Genomic DNA, 16,842 nt, shown 5'->3' with positions numbered 1-16,842 from the left:
ATTTAATTTTGGGCAGCTGAAACCCGAACATCGTTTTTGACATCCAAAACAATTCAGTTAAAAGCTGGAAACATAACAGGTGTGGGACAAAAACCATGACAATTCTGGACAAAAAAAACCCATAACATTTTGTCAAACAAACATGAGAAATTTTTGACTGGCTCTACTTGAGAATCTTTGAACATGGATGAAAGTGCTGCAGACACAAAGAGCTGTCTAGATACATTAGAAATGGCCTGGGAGAACTATGGAAAGTTGAGACTAGAACCATCTGGGAATGTTTGCTAACCCATTTTTTCCATCAAAAATGCTAACTCATTTAAACTGAAACAGGGTCAAATTCAACAAATTCTCTGACTCAAAGAATTTTGCAAGGAAAGTTCTGAAATTTTTTAATTTTGACATTTTCAAATCGGAAGGCTTAGGTTTTTCTAGTCAAAAGGACTTTGAATTTACTAACATTTTGAAATGAAGACAAAAAGAAGAAAAGGTCAAAGTCAAAATGAAATATCTTGAAATTATCTTACTGTTTCAACTGCTTTTTTAAAAATTGTGGTTTGTGAACATTTTCAAGATTTCAACTTTTTGTCTCAGTGCAGGTTGGGAACATTTTTTCAATATACTGAAAATTTCAGCGGGATGGGATAATCATTTCCTGGCCAACTCTAGTTGAGTTCCTACTTAAAGAAAACACAATCAAACCAATCCCACACCACGTCCCATCCTACAACTCAGTCATATGATCACAGTGCCATAGCACCCTTTGTAATAGGATCCACCTTTCTCTTTCTTACAGTCACCATGTCATTACTGGTTTCTTAGTCAGCAATACCCATTGAAATTGACAAGATGGCTCACACTTCAGAGCTGTTGTTTCAGGCTCTCTGCAAATTCAGCCATTCTTCACAACCAGAACAGCCAGAGACCAAGGCCTTGTCTGCACACAGATTTTTGGCCAAGTGTGGCAAATTTAACACTCAATTTGATGGTATTTCTTCATCTGCCAGTAACACAATACCTGGACCACCAAATCCAATCAATTCCAAAATTTCTGGGAACGTGCTAGGCTGGCATGGGCACAGGAGGACCCTGGAATGGGGGCCAGGGGAAAATGGAGGTTGCACACAAAGTCAGCACAGAAGGCAGAATGAGGGATCCTGGTATGAGGGGAGAGGAAATGGGAGGCATACAAAGTCCCTGACATTGAGGGAAGGGGTGGGAGTTGCAGGGAGTCCCTAAAACAGAGGGGGTGGGATGGTGGCACCCAGGGAGCTTGAGTGATTGTGCATGTTTGGGGGATGTAAGGGAGCCCCAGTACGTGCAGTGAGCTCTGCTGACAGAAGCTATGAAGCGTGTGCCCCTCTAGTTGTACTGGTATAATCCTATTGATTGAAGGGGTAATTTTTGATTGGTCTAGCACAACCCCTAATGTGGATGCAATTATATCAGTGTAAAGGTGCCTTGCACCAGTATAGCTCATTCCCTTTCCTGGACAGGCATCAGCTATACCAGTATAAGAACTTTAATACCAACTGCATCCACAATCGTGCTGCTTTAACTAGACTGGTGTAGTTAACGTGGTATTCAGTGGGTGTTTTCAAATAAAAACTGAGATTCATAGAGTCTAAGGCCAGAAGGGTGAACTGTGATCATCTAGTCTGATCTTCTGCATACCACAGGCCATAAAACAGCCCTGAATTAACTCCTGGTTGAACTAGAGCAGATTTCTCAGAAAAACATCAACTCTTGATTTTAAAATTGCCAGCGATGGAGAATCCACCAGAGCCCTTGGGAAGCTGTTCCAATGGTTAACGACTAAGGATACGATTCGGTCATGGGGGTCACATGACTTTCTAGGACCTCTGACTTCTGGGGCAGGGCTGGAGCAGCTGTCAGCTCTGGGGCTGCCACATAATAGCAGACCGGTCAGCCGGCCTGGCCCCAGGGCCACCAAACAGTTGATCAGCCAGCCAGCCCGGCCATCAAACAGCTGATTGGCAACAAGCCCGTTGGCTGGGACAGCTCTGTTTTCCTCCCTGCCACAAGGTATTTTTAACAGAAGTTAGGGACAGGTTGCGGCTCCTGTGAATTTTTGTTTATTGTCTGTGACCTGTCCCTGACTTTTACTAAAAATACCCATGACATCCCATATTTCCCCATGTATAAGACGCTCCCATGTATAAGACGCACCTTAATTTTGGGGTCCAAAATTTGAAAAAAAAAATGTATTATGGTAAAAAAATCTAAAACCACTGTATAAGACGCACCCAGTTTTTAGACCCCAAATTTTTCGAAAAAAGGTGCGTCTTATACATGGGGAAATACGGTAATCTTAACCTTATTAATGACTCTCACAGGTAAAAATGTGTGCCCTATTCACATGGGAATTTGTCTAGCTTCAGCTACCAGCCATTGGATCCTGTTAGAACTTTGTCAGTTAGCATGAAGAGCCCATTATCAAATTTCTGATCCCCATCTAGGCACTTAGAGACTGGGATCAAGTCTCCCCCTTAACTTTCTCTTTGTTAAGCTAAACAGATTCAGCTCCTGCAGACTAAGACTTGAAGGATAGGTGACATCAATTGAGAGGTCACCTAGCCAGAGCCCCATGCCCCTCCACACTTTGGAAAACACACAGAGCTAGTTCTTTATCCATGAAATGAATGCTGGGATACCACAGACACACCAGTAATCAATTCTCTACTTCTAATCACTGAGAGAGAGAAATAAGGTGAGTTTTACTGAAACATTGGCAGGTAACGCTACAAGAACCAGATAGACACGCAAGATTAAAGGAGAACACTGAGAAGAGATATTTAAAAGGTTTAAAGAGATATTTAAAGGGCAGCTGGTATCCCATTGGAAGGACTGGGCCTGTGCCATCCTGCTGGAGAGAGAATGCAGCACAGAATAAGTTATTTAGCATATTATTATTTATATGTATTACGGTAATACTTAGAGGAGCTAGCTGAGATTCCCTCTTGTGCCGGATGCTGCACAGACCCTGATCAAGATCAAGGCCCCACACCGTATCAGGCATTGCACAGACTCCACCCACCCACCATCGGGGCCCCCCCATCATGCCAGACACTGTATAGACCCTCACCCCCCTGACCAGGTCAGGGTCCCTGTTGTGCCAGGTACTGCACTGATGCATAGGGAGAGACTGACCCAAAGAGCTCACAGTCTAAACAGAGGAAGGGTGGAAAGGAAACTGAGACACAGAGAGAGGAAGGGACCTGCCCAAGGTCAGTGGCAGAGGCAGGAATAGAACTCCCAGTCCAGTGCCCTAACCACTAGCTAACACTGTCTCCCCATACCCTCAGGAGTAATCATTTCTACCTAATGAAATTTTGAAACACCAGCTAATCCAATCCTCAGTTTAATTTGATCAAGGCCACTGAAAGGAAACCATTTTCTTTGAAAGGCATCCACTTCCCATGGGGTTCAATTGTTATTACTATACACCAGCAGCTTTTACTGGCTAATACAATCACCAGGCTATTTGCAGGTTGCAAACATTAACAGGGAGGGCAGAGCAGAGAGCAGGGTTTAGGGTTAAACATCCAATAAACATTGCCCTACCATTAATTCAATCACTGAGTGATCTGATCAGAACCCAAAACAAGTGTATTAGAGGGGCAGGGGCAATTTAGAAATCTGTTGATCTCAGGAGCAGTGAGTTAATTTGTGCTGTTTACATTTTTTTGCTTTAAGGCTGATGCTTCTCAAAACAGCCTGAGGGATTTGGATAGTGGATTCTCATTCAAATTAAATGGGAATCAGCCCATCCAATTCCTTATTCAGCTTTGAAAATCTAACCCCCTATAGATCACTCTTGTGTCACTATGTGGAACACCAGCATAATCACAGACAGGGAAAACAGTGAACGTGACCATCCACAAGGTGCTGTCAAAGGAAACTAAGCTCTGGCCTCCTTCCTGTCAGCCAAATGCTCCCCTCCAGCTTTGAAATTTGTGGATCTGTAATTTAGGGGAAAATTACTTTGCTTCTAATCTGTTGCCAGTACAAGACAATAGATTCAGACAAGAGTGTGGAGGCTGTGTGTCCCTGAATAACTTCCACATCTATTGTGATCAACTGATATCACCTGAGCTTGACATTATTATTTATTTATACTTTAGGCTCTGACTGAGATTGTGGCCCCCTGTGCGCTGGGCATGGCAGAGATCCCAACTGAGATCAGACCCCCATTGTGCCATGCGCTGCACAAACCCTGACTGAGCCTGGGACCTCCACCTCCCACTCCACAATCAGACCGAGATCTTGTCTACACTACAGTTTATTTTAGGATACCTTACGTTGTTCAGGGGTGTGAATAATCCGCACCCCTGAGCAATGTAAATTATACCAACCTAAACACCCGTGCAGACAGCACTATGTCAGCGGGAGAAGCTCTCCCATAGCTACCGCCTCTCGCAGAGGCTGGAGTTATTAAGCCAATGGGAGAATGCTCTCCTGTTGGCTTAGAGCAGTGTTTCTCAACCTGGGGGTTGTGACAGTTTTAGAGGGGTCGCAAGTGCAGAGCTGGTATTGGGGGTGGCAAGAAAGACAATTGCCTGGAGCCACAGGGGTGCCATGAAACTAAGTTACATGCCTCAGCCCCGTGGGGGTGGGACTCAGGCTTCAGGGGGACAGTAGTTTGGAAAGGTTAAGAACCACTGGCTTAGAGCATCTCCACCACAAGTGTGAATCAGTGCAACTACACTGCTATAAGTGCTGTAGCGTAGATGTAACCACTGTCTCTGCCCTGACAAGCTCACAGTCTAAAGAAACCAAGTGTGGGGAGGGGAAACTGAGGCACAGAAAGGAGGAAGGGACTTGCCCAAGCTGACCCAAGAATCCCATGTCCCAGGACAGATAAGGAGTGGGGGAGGAGGCAGGGAGGGGGACAGAGGCACCAAGAAGGGAAGAGACTTGCCCAGGGTCAGTGGGAGAGCTGGGAACAGAACCCAGGAGTTCTGAGTGCCCTGTTCACTGGATGAGACTGTTTCCCAGGTTGTGTTGCTGCCCCCTTGTGGTCACATGGCTTTATGCTTCATTCTCAGCAGTGGAACAGACTTGATTAAATCGCTAGGCACTGTGGGATGTTCTCATTAAGTTTTGCCATGAGTCATTGATGGCTCTCTAAATTAATCATAAATAAGCCACAGAGCTATTTGTACTGGGCACTCACCGATAAAGAAGCCATGTGTCCACACACAGCAAACAGAGGCACAAGGCATGTTGTACAAACTTCACTGAAACACTTAGTTTACAGCTATCAGAAGCCAAAGTACACACAGATCTGAAAGAAAGGGATTGTGCCTGGAACGACAGCAGGGCCCTTGATCTTGGCTGGGGCCCAGGCAGTGCCTGGAATGACAGCAGGGTCCCCCAATCCCAGCCAGGGCATGGGCAACAACCAGCACAACAGGGGCCCTGGTCCGTGACTGGGGCTCCTAAGGCAATACTGGAATACAAATAATGATTAGTATTTTAGAAAGCGTTGCATGGCGCCCCAGTGTTCTGATGTGCCCAGGGTCCCTGATCACCTAAATACAGCCCTGTCTCAGATATTTTATAAGCCATTTGAAATAAAACCTTGTGTCCACCCTGGATTGGTGGGATGTAGAGGGATGGGAAAGGGTGTTTTACCTTTGCACTGATCCTCCTGCAGTCACTATTATGCTGCCACATCCTGGAACAATATTAATCTCAAGCCAGCTCTGCAGCTAATTCCATTATATTGCTGCATTAGGGGGCATGAGACCTGCTACATTCCTGAGATGCCTGATGTGAGGCAAAAATAAAAGGCTCATCCTTGCACAGTACTCAGTATCCCATGCTACACTCAAAACACAGCGTGGTCTACTCTAGCGGATGGGGCACTGAGCTGGAAGTCTGGACACCTGGGTTCTGTGCCCAGCTCTGCTACTAACCTTGGGCAAATACCTTCATTCTGCAGGCTCGCCCATTGTCCAGTGAGCTCTTTGGGTCAGAGACCGTCTCTCACTGTGTGTCTGTGCAGCACCTAGCACAAAGAGGGCCCCAGTCTTGGTTAATGGCCTCTAGGCACTACTGGAATACATATTAATACCAGCCCCTCAGCAGTTTTGGTTTGGTTTAGAATGGTAGTGACAGAAAAGCATCAATTGGCCTTAGCAACACACACGCACAGACAGACACACACACATTGTCCTCAACATCTCAAGCTACCTAAGATGCTATTATTCCCATCGTACAGACAGGCAAACTGAGGCAGAGATGAGCTAAATGACTTGACCAAGGTCACACAGGAAGTCTGTGGCAGAGCAGGGAACTGAACCAGGTCAGCCAAGTCCCAGACGTTGGACCATCCTTCCACGTCATAAGAACATTTGCAGCTACCAAACATGAGTTAAAGAGCAGAAAAACAAGAGGACCAACTGAAAGGCACCCATGCCGAGCAGCAAGTCACTCCATGCTCCCCTCCATATAGTTTCCCTTCTGTTAAGTTGACCTGGAGCTTCCTGTAGTGAGTTGATGCATCTTCTGATAATCTTTTACCGCTCTCTTCATCCCTGCTTAAAATTTGCAAATCATTAGCCCTGGAAATGGATTTCTAGCATGCATATTTCTTTAAAGGCCTTGTGCGGGCTGGGAAGAATGCTGGGCTCCGCTAACACATGCTAGCTAAGCCTCAGTTACAGCCCATGCTAGGGGAAGAGGTTAGCACCTATAGGTAAATTACAGGATACAACCCAACGAGTCAAAACTGAGATTTTAGGCTACAGCCCAACATCTGCACGAGAAGAAAGGTTGAGTTTAGCTTGGGCTTAGCTAGCATATGTTAGCAAAGCAGATCTAACGTGACCACTTAACCTAGTCAAGACAAGGTCTTGTCTATGCATATTTATTTTTGCAACCACGCAGCTTGTGGGCAAGAGAGGTTACGTTTTGCATGTTGCGAAGGCCCAAGCAACTCCAAAGGAAATCAAAGTGTGCCAAGTTCCACAAACCAACATGCCGAGATGCCTCTTACCTCCGCCAAGTTGCCAATGCTGCAAGTTGATCCAACAGCTGAGTCAACCCTTACCCTTCCGTCCCTTCTCAGCCTGAGAGAGCAAATAGGAGCAGCCCGTGTGACTCGGAATGCTGAACAAAGCTGGTAGGCTGCATAGTGGCACACCTATTTACCTGCCTCCCAGGTCATCGCCTCTCAATGGAGCTGCCTGGAGGCTGTTTGCTGAAATTCCAGGGCCAATGATTTGCAAGTTTTCAGCAGGGCTGAAGAAAGAGGCCACTTGACAAAGGACATCCAAAGATTGCATCAGGTTAGAGGAAGGTCCAGGTCAACTTAGCCAAAGGGAAACTATAGGAAGGGGAGTTCAAACAAATTAACTGTGAATTGAAGGCAGAATAACTATTCCAGATTAGCTCCCTGTGTGGACTGCTCTTACCCTGAATTAGTTTAAACAATTCCCAATGACTTATAATAAATAAAACTGAAACAGCAGCCCCTGAAGTTTCCTGTAGAGATGACAGCAAGAACTCTAAAGGTATGTCCACACTGCAGCAGAGCGGGTGCTTCACAGAGCAGGCAGACAGACACATGCTAGTTCTGCTTAAGATGACGCACTAAAAGGAGAAGCATGGCCGCGGTAGCATGGGCAGTGGTTTGGGCTAGCCACCTGAGTACAAATCTCCCAACCCTTTGGTACCTATTTGGGTGGCTAACCTGAGCTGCCGCCACAGCCACATGGCTACTGTCAGCAGACTAGCTGGGGTACAGCTAGTACACGACTGTCTAAGTATGCTCCCAGCCGCAGTGCCCACACCCCCAGTGAGGCAGGACAGACTGACATTAATTCACCTAAGTTACAAGCTAATAGTTACCTTTGTCTCCCGTTGCAAGATTGTATTTTTCAATCATGGCTGATTACACCTAGCGGGTCACTCACTGTATTTTTCTAACATCTGCCTTTTTTCTTCCCTCTTCTTTTCTATTCCTCCTCCTTCTGTGAAGTCTCTCTAGAAGGATCCCTCACCCTGCCACTCGTCTCCTCTAGACCTTTCTCTTTCTATCCATCTTCACTCCTACAATAAAAAGACACAATGATTTTTTTTTAATTTCATTTAACCTGTGGTTGGGCTGACCCATTTGCATCTCCTTCCCATCTGCATTACTACAGCTGATCAGAAAAAACAATGACATTTTCCCTCAAGGAACTTCAAACCGAAAAGTCTTTACATAGCATCACAGAGTTTCATAGCTTCTAAGGCCAGAAGGGACCATTGGGTCAACCAGTATGACCTCCTCATACCACAGCCCATTAATTTTCACCCTGATGTCCATCTATTAAACCAAACATTTTAGCCTGACTGGCCCTGTAACAGGAATCTGATAAATTGCTTTGATGTAGGCGCCAGAATAGACTCCAGCTCACTGTGCCATAGCTGAATGGTGCAGAGAAACTTCAATGCTCAAGCCAGCACAGCTGACACCAATGCACCCCTTCAGGTCATTTTCAAGTGTCTGTCCCTTTAAATTCACAGCAGTTGTAATTTGGGTGCCGCATGCTCCCATTCGCCTCTATGGGCCACGCTCCCTGGCCAGACTATATGCCCCATGATGTATAATGGCCACAGACTCTTATGGTGTACTGACCCCGCTCCAAGAAGAGGAACCATGGTACATCATGGGAGATGTAGTCTGACCAGAGTGCTCAACCTATAGAGAACTGGAATGTAGGCATGTGAACTACAGCTCCCAGGAGGCACCATGGCAGTATTTCCAAATAGAGATTTTCAGTCTTTGAATTGTTACCAAAAAAAGGAGAATTTTCCACAGGAAACCATCCCCCCTACCAATTTTCTAGTCTCTTCCATGGCTCACGGTACAGCATGCATTAGGAGCACTGCATCAAGCAAAGTTACCCAAGTGAGAGCACAGGTTGCACTGCTGGGTGGCTGTATTAAATGAGCAAAGCCTTCCTGCCCTGTAAACTGGGTGAGGAGTCATTAAATCTACCCCTTGGCCCTTAGCACTGACAAAAATTAAAGGGAGACTAACTTTTGATCTCTGCTGTGTGGGTCAAACACACACACTGTCTGGCTCGAACCTGATATCTCCGAATTAGCCGTTGCCAAGATTCCCTGCTGGCTGGACTCTCATCAAGCTGTCGTCTGCAAATGAACCAGAGCAGGTGAGAGGTAATGAGCAGGCTAGTTAAAATCCTAGAGCTATTGAACGTTTCTATCTTAGACATTTATATAAGGGGCCCTCATCTCTGCCACACGCCCACTGTAATTGTATCTACAGCCCCCTGTGAGGCAGGGAGATGTTCTCCCATTTTTACACATGACGAAACCAAGGCACAGGAAAACTATGGGCTTGTCTACACGACCAATGCTTTGCCAGCATAGTTACACCAGGACAGCTACATCAGCAAAGCCCCGTAGCGGAGATGCAGCGTAAGCCAGCAGGAGCTCTACTGCCAGCATAGTAACACCGCCTCCCTGGATGTTACCCAAGTCAACAGAAGCTCTCTTCCCTTGGCGTAGTTTGCCAGCATAGCTATCTTGGCTATGGGGTGCGATCTTTTCACACCCCTAGTTGACACAATTATGGCAACAAAACTTTGTAGCAGAGACTGACTATGTCTACACTACAGCCCTTATAGCAGCACAGCTGTACCGCTGCAGCTGCGCCACTGGAACATCTTCCGTGTAGCCGCTCTATGCCGATGGGAGAGCACTCTCTCATCGGGATAATTAAACCACGCCCAACAAGTGGCGGTAGCTATGCAGGCGGGGAAGCGTCTCCCGCTGACATAGCGCTGTCCACACCAGTGCGTCTGTCAGTGACACGTATGTCGGTCCAGGGTGTGTTTTTTCACAACCCTGACTGACAAGTTTTACCGACAAAAGTGCTAGTGTAGACAAAGCCTAAGCCCAGGTGACTTGCCCACACACAGAACTGGGACCTTTATACCAGTACAATTAAAGCAGTGCATTCGTAGCTCTAATGTGGACTCAGTTATACCAGTATGAAAGTGCTTATAGCGGCAGAGCTCATCTCAGCTTTGGAAGGGGAGTAAGTCCACAGCTGTGGGAGAGGTGTTAGGACTGCTTTAACTAGACCCATGCACGGGTGAGCCTGCAGAATCGCTAGGAGAGCTGTGAACTACCCCATTCGTCTCTGCGACCAGGTGTAACAGTGATCGATTATAAAGCCAGAAGGAACAACTGTGATCATCTAGTCCACCCTCCTGTATAACACAAGTCAGAGGATTCCTTGAATTAATACCTGGTTGAATCAGAGCAGAACTTTCAGCAAAACATCCACTCTTGATTGTAAAATTGCCAGTGCTGGTGAATTCACTCAGCCCTCCGTGAATTGTTCCATTGGTTAGTTACCCCCATTGTTATGCAGAGATGAGCCCACAGAGAACCAGAACAATAGCATGAAGAGGTGTGAACTGCTCCATTCATCTCAGTGAAAGGTCAGCTCAGTTGCCCAGTGACCACTGGCTGTGCACCGTCAAAGAGGCTGCTATGCTCCACCCCAGAGATAGCTGCATGTCAGCATTGGCTGAAGAAACTGCTGTGTATGTAACTTGTATTCCAGTGATACATTTCCAAAGTGCCCAGGGGAATTCAGGCAAGATGAAAGGATGTTTATGAAATACATAGCTGTTATTGTAACAAGAAGCTTATTGTAAACTCCCACTGAGTGCCTTGGAAGTGCTACAGATGGAAGAAAATTAGGAGAGTGGCATGAGCTAAACTGTATCTACTGTTTCTTTTTCAACCCAGTTTCCTTTGTTTCTTCAAAAAGCCTGTTTACTGTGCAGTTCTACTCTGCAAAGGGATACTAAAGGGGGCATTGTGTGCTGTATATTTATTGTCTCTGACTACAGCCAATTTGCTCAGTCTGCAAATAAAAAAGATCAACCCCGACTGTCAGCTCTGCAAATTTAGCTCAACTGCCTAACAGTCATTCATGAAGCCCTGGGATCTAGTTCCTGTTCTAGTTCTTCTCTTCCTGGCTCTGTCATTGACCTGCTGTGTGAGCCTGGGCAGATCCTTTCCCCACTCTGTGCCTCGGCTTCCCCACCCTGTCTATTTAAATTATAATCTTGCTGGGGCAGGAACGGTCTCACACGGCACATCTAGGCAATGCCCAGTATGATGGCGCTGATTTTGGTTGGGGACTTTATGTGCTACTATAATACTTGAACTAAGAGGTGTGTGGTCAAATAGAGCAGGGGGACGCCAGGGAATCAGGACTTTTGGGTTCTATTCCCAGATCTGGAAGGGAAGTGGGATCAACTGGGTTACACCATAGGTGGCTGGGAGGCAGGACTCCAGGGTTCTATGCCCAGGTCTACAAGGGAGTGTAGTCAAAACAGAGGCTTCGAACTCAGAGTGCTCACTTCCAACCCCCTTAGGTGTTTAGCAAGCATGGTAAGCCCTGGATAAAAACAGACTGTCCTCATCAACACAGACTCCCTTTGTGACTATGATCATGTCACTTCTTTCCATGCCACAGTTTCCCCTATCTGTAAAATGGGGACAATATGGGCCTACCTCACTGTAAGGGGAAAGCCACAGTAATTAGCGCATCTATAGCCTCAGATGAAACACGCCGTAAGCAACAAGTATAAACGGGCCCTAAGGATTTGAGTTTGCTAAAGAATTAAGTCGCTGTTAATACAGATGGATCTCAAAAGGAACCTTTGCCTTCTTTTCACCCAGGAGCTGCCCTCTGCTGGCGAGCAGATGGCACAGCAGTGGGAAATTCTCCTACCTGTACTACGCAAGAAAGAGGAATGTTGGATGCAGCGAGTAAGGTGCAGCGCCCCCGTTCTGACACTGCGATCTGCCCACCAAAATCTCAGGTTTTTGGGTTATTTTAAAAAGCCAGACTATAGTTAGAGTAGCTATGCAAACCTTAAAAACATGAGCAGAGCGTAAGAGCTTGTGTGCACATGGAGTTATCCAGGACTAGCTAACTGCAGTTAGCCAAGGCTCTTACAGGTGCCCCCAGCATCCCTCCCTTCCACATGCACAACCCAAAGTTCAGAGGTGCTTTCAACCCGGCTAGCTGGCCTGGCTGGGTGCTGCTCCAGGCTGGTAACTCACCTACCTTGCAGTGAGGACGCTGGCGAAATCACTCAAGTATTGATAGTCCAATGCCTTCCCACAATTCCCCCCATCTGCTCAAAAAGAGAGACAAGGCCTCCTGCATTTCACCAGGAAAGAATTCAGAGTGGCTCAGCTCGCTGGAGCACAAACAACCTTGGGACGTGCCCCCAGAAAAGTGCTAGCAACACAGAAGGGGGAGCGCGGCACCAGTAAGCTAAGGACACAGTCATTCAGGTACAGCTTTGCAGAGTGGCTGCTCACACCCGGGCGCTGATCCCTCCCGTTAACTCTGCAGTGACAAACCTAGCCTTTGTGGCTTGGAGACGAAGGCTGGAACTGCACCTATAGGAGTCGAGAGAACATTCCTAGTGGCAGTATATCAGTCTCTTATCTTCGGGGTGGGTTTATTGTTCTACAGATCAAAACAATATAAGAGAGGCAGCATGGCCCAGGAGCCAGAGCACTGGACTGGAGACTTGGGTTCTGCCACTGACTCATTGGGGACCTTGGGCAGGTCACGTCACTGCCTTTGCCTCAGTTTCCTCATCTGTAAAATGGGGATAATGATCCTTTTCGTAAAGTGTTTTGAGATGGAAAGAACTATATAACAGCTACACATGTAAGGCAGGGCAATGCCACGAGCCTCTGCTATTTTACAGATGAGGAAACTGAGGCACAGAGAGGCTAAGTGATTTGCCCAAGGTCACACAAGAAGTCTATGGGCAGAACTGAAAATTGAACCCAAGCCTCCCACCACCCAGATGATCACCCTAACCACTAAGCTATTCTACCACTACCATCTCCTACTATCAGACAGTGTCCCTCTGGGCCTCCCCCCTAACTTGAGCTGGGAACACTCTTTGATACTCCCAGAGGCAACCAGTCAAGTGGTCCCCATTCCTAGTCTGGACTAATGATCTTCTCCCACAAAAACCTAAGAACAGGGCTGTCTGACCCCAAAGCCACCCACCCACCAGTTGCTCTTAAAGGGGCAGACCATCCGGTTACAACCCCTATGGAATTCCCAGCCGGGTTCCTTGATCACCTCCCAGCCCTTCCAACTACCTCCACATGATCCTCAGTCAACGGGACCTACCACTAGGCTTTAGAAAGTGCCTCCCAAATGCTGGGGAGCGAAGGGGATGAGGAGTTAAGTTTAGAGACCTAGCTGGATCCCCACCGTCAGAAAAATATAAGACAGACGAGACCAGGAAACTAATGCCTCCAGGACAATTGCTGTGCAAACTGCAGGATTCAGAGAAACAAAAGGTTAGCAGGGGCCATTCTGATCACCTAGTCTGACCTCCTTCACAGCAACCATTCTTGCATTCCAGCCCTGGCAGACACCAATCCTCTGCCAAAGCTAAGAGTAGAACCCAAGCGTCCTGACTCCCAGCCACCTACTCCTGCCCCTCTTCCCTCCCAGAGCTGGGAATAGAACCCAAGAGTCCTGACTCCTGCCCTGCCCCTTGACTCCACTGCACTCCCAAGAAAGAGAACCTAGACTCGCAGTTCTCTGCTCCAAGCACTAATCAACTCTCCCAGGGTCAGACACAGAACCCAGGAGTCCTGACTCCCAACTTCCCCACCCCCTAAAGCCACTGGACCCCACTCCACTCCCAGAGAGGAATAGAACCCAGGAGTCCTGATTTCCAGCCACCCCCCTGCTCTAAACCACTAGGCCCTTCCCAGAGCCAGGGATTGAACCCTGAAGTCCTGATTCCCAGCCTGCTACTCTATGCGCTGACCTATGAAGGCCTGTGATGGGGGAGTGCACCTCGCTAATGCAAATATACCAGCTGTGCTTGATGCAGAGGCAGTGCCCATACTCCAAGGCTGCACAGAGCAGTCATGCACCTTAAAGTAATCTAGGCCAATGTCCAGTGACATGAACGGGATAGCACAACTCATTAGGCTGACATACAAATAATAACAGCAGTACCTAAAGTCTCTGCCTGAGATTGAGGTCCCCGTCGCATCCGGTGCCATACAGACCCCCACTGATAGCATCACACTGGGCACTGCACACAGAGACAGTCCCTGCCCTGAAGAGCTCACAGTTTCTATTTATCAGAACAAGCTACATCAAAGTAAGGCACCTTTATACTGGAATAACAGCATCTGCACAATGGAGGCTGGACCACTTCTGGTCAAGAGGAACAGAATGTGCATGTACAGTCACCTTTAAATGGAAGTGTTCATGTGTGGGGCATGGGATCATTTCAGTGGTTCAAATACTTCCCACAACCAAAGGAATAAGAGCACAAAACCTGGATAAAGCCCGAATCAGCACTTTGCAACAAAGATCTCATTCTTCTAAATCTCCCAGGCTTGTGCATGGCTGCAGTATTAAAGGACTGAGCTGGGGCACAAGAATTCTTGCATCATTTGAAAGCCAGATGAAAGTAGGAGAACGTTTGAAGCATCAGATACAAGGCGCTGCCGGAACTCCACCAAATTTAAGCAGAATAAAGAGCTCTGCTGTATGAACGACATAAATGGAGCCCTGCTGCTCCCGGAAATATATGCAGTCATGCCGCTTTAGTCAGCTGCCTACCGAGCAGCCTCTGTTCTGCCCTCTGCCACAGTGCACCTGAACAGAGCTTTCTGGTGCTTCTATTTGGGGATTTCCCCAATTTTCAGAAAGCACCAAGCACTTGCTCTTGGAAAAATAGGCCTTTTTAAAGGAGCCTGAGGATGAACAAAGCTCTGACACTGAAACACTCCAAAATCGGTATCCACATCTGAAAATCCTGCCCTCTGTCTCCAGGTAGCTCACCGCCAGTTCAGGTAGCTACAATGAGGAAGCCAGACTCATCCCAGACCAAGGATGTCTGCCTATTATTAGCATTATAGCAGCACCTAAGGCTCTGCCCATGACTGGGGCCCAGTTGCTCTAACCACTAAATACCACTTCTGTTGCAAGATCTGGAAGGGAAGCAGCATCAAGTGGGTAGATTGGGTGCTCAGAATCATGACTCCCAGATTCTATTCCCAGTTCTAAGATGAGTGGGGTCTAGTGGTCAGAACAGGAGTGGCTCGGAGTCCAGGACTTCCAATAACTAGATTAAAAGCCCCCTGGGGCATGGACCATCTTCTTGTTCTGTGTTTGTACAGCACATAGCATTGTGGGGGCCTGGACTAGGAATCAGGCTCGCAGGCACTACAATAATACTGTACAAATAATATCAGGACTCCCAGGTTCTATTTCCAACTCTGGGGGGGGTAGTGGGTTCCAGTGGTTAGAGCAGGAAGCCTGAGGGTCCAGGACTCCTGGGTTCTATTCTTGGCTCTAAAAGTAGAGCCAGATTTAGTGGTTAGAGTTTGGGGGCTGAGAGTCAGGACCCCCACTTGACTGTGAGAGAATTTGGACAGCACAAGTCACTGCCCTGGGAATTGAGTGTAATGCCCCTGCCCCCAGAAGCAATGCAAGGTAATTGGAGACCTTTGGCCAAGAGGAGCAAAAGAGTCTGTTCACATGGGACAAGGTTTGCTCCTTGCGACTTTAAATCTCCCCCATCAACCATAGCAGCTCCTCTTCATTGGGAAGCACTTAACCAATCACAGTTAATATGTCCCCCATCAGTCTTCAAATTAATTTCTTGAATTAATTTAAAGATTAAATGAAATGACTGTCCCGCAGCCCTGGTTGTGACACGGGCTGCAGCTAAGCAGGGTCGAGTGGGGATAGTACGTGGATGGGACACCACGAATACTTGTTCCTCAGACTGTGCTGTCCCCAGTGTCCAAGTGCAGTGCGAAGGGGTGTTGTGCAGCCGGGAGAGGGGGGCTCAGCAGCGAGAGCTCTCCCCTGAGACGGTGCTGACTTACTAGGCTTTCCAAGGCCTGATCTAAACACGTGTTTTATCCTGGTATAGTCATGCTAGTTAGGCATGTGATTTCTCACCAGTGCAGTTATACCAGTCCAGCCCCTACTGTAGACACAGTTATACCAGTGTAAAGGTGCCTTATACCACTACAACCTTTTCCTCTTCCTGTACAGGAATAGCTACACCAACCAGTATGATCACTTTTACCCCAGTATAACTGTGCCCACACTAAGCAGGGGGTACCGTTTTACACGTAATTAACTCATTGTAAACCCAAGTGGAAACAAGAAACCTGTAGTTTTAACCTCCAGGTAATTAAGCAAGATCAGCACAATAATCCCCTGCCCAGGGGTGACCTCTCCTCGTTGGGACACAGTTTATAATCGGCAAAACTGCACTTTTAGTGGTATTGCTCCTTCCAGCCTCCCTGACTGAAATAAGATACAGCAGCAAAAGTGCCACTTTGCTGGTATAATTGCATCTGGGCTCATGGCTTTTCCTGGCACAGCTCTATGGTCACAAATCTCACCACACCCCACCCTCAAGCTGCAGGATACGGAAGGGACTCATGGGGTGGTTATGTGGGGACGATGTGGAGTTATGGGCTATGCCAGCAGAAGTCTGTAGCCTAAGACTACCAGTGCCTTACCTCCACTCTGTTTTCACAGAAGGATAGCTGCCATGTGTTAGTCACCCCAGGAAAACACAACTTGGTTTGGGGGGTTTTTAAGCAGTGAGGACAAAGTCTAAGGAGTTTAAGTCTCACGTTTGTACCTTCACATGGCTGAGGTGCTGGAAATCTGAAAGCTAATGAAAGCTAACTGGGCTTAAAAAGATCACAAATTCATTTCCTTTTGATTCAACATCCGCTTGAATTGCC

General features: G+C 47.2%; 1 protein-coding gene across 1 annotated transcript in view; it reads right to left on the bottom strand.

Annotated features, from left to right (window-relative positions):
* PC (pyruvate carboxylase) overlaps positions 1-16,842 on the bottom strand; it is a 217,575-nt gene that overhangs the window by 160,923 nt on the left and 39,810 nt on the right. The window contains exons 3-4 of the mRNA XM_067544070.1: positions 9,056-9,168; positions 7,879-8,079 (exon numbers count right to left, since the gene is read on the bottom strand). The gene's annotated coding sequence lies outside the window, so the exon portion shown is untranslated. The remainder of the gene's footprint in view (positions 1-7,878; positions 8,080-9,055; positions 9,169-16,842) is intronic.

Source organism: Emydura macquarii, unplaced genomic scaffold, assembly GCF_026122565.2.
Source record: "Emydura macquarii macquarii isolate MOO-44397 ecotype Brisbane River unplaced genomic scaffold, CSIRO-AGI_Emac_v2 contig_968, whole genome shotgun sequence".
Taxonomy (NCBI): domain Eukaryota; kingdom Metazoa; phylum Chordata; order Testudines; family Chelidae; genus Emydura; species Emydura macquarii.
This window is presented reverse-complemented; position numbering and strand designations above follow the sequence as displayed.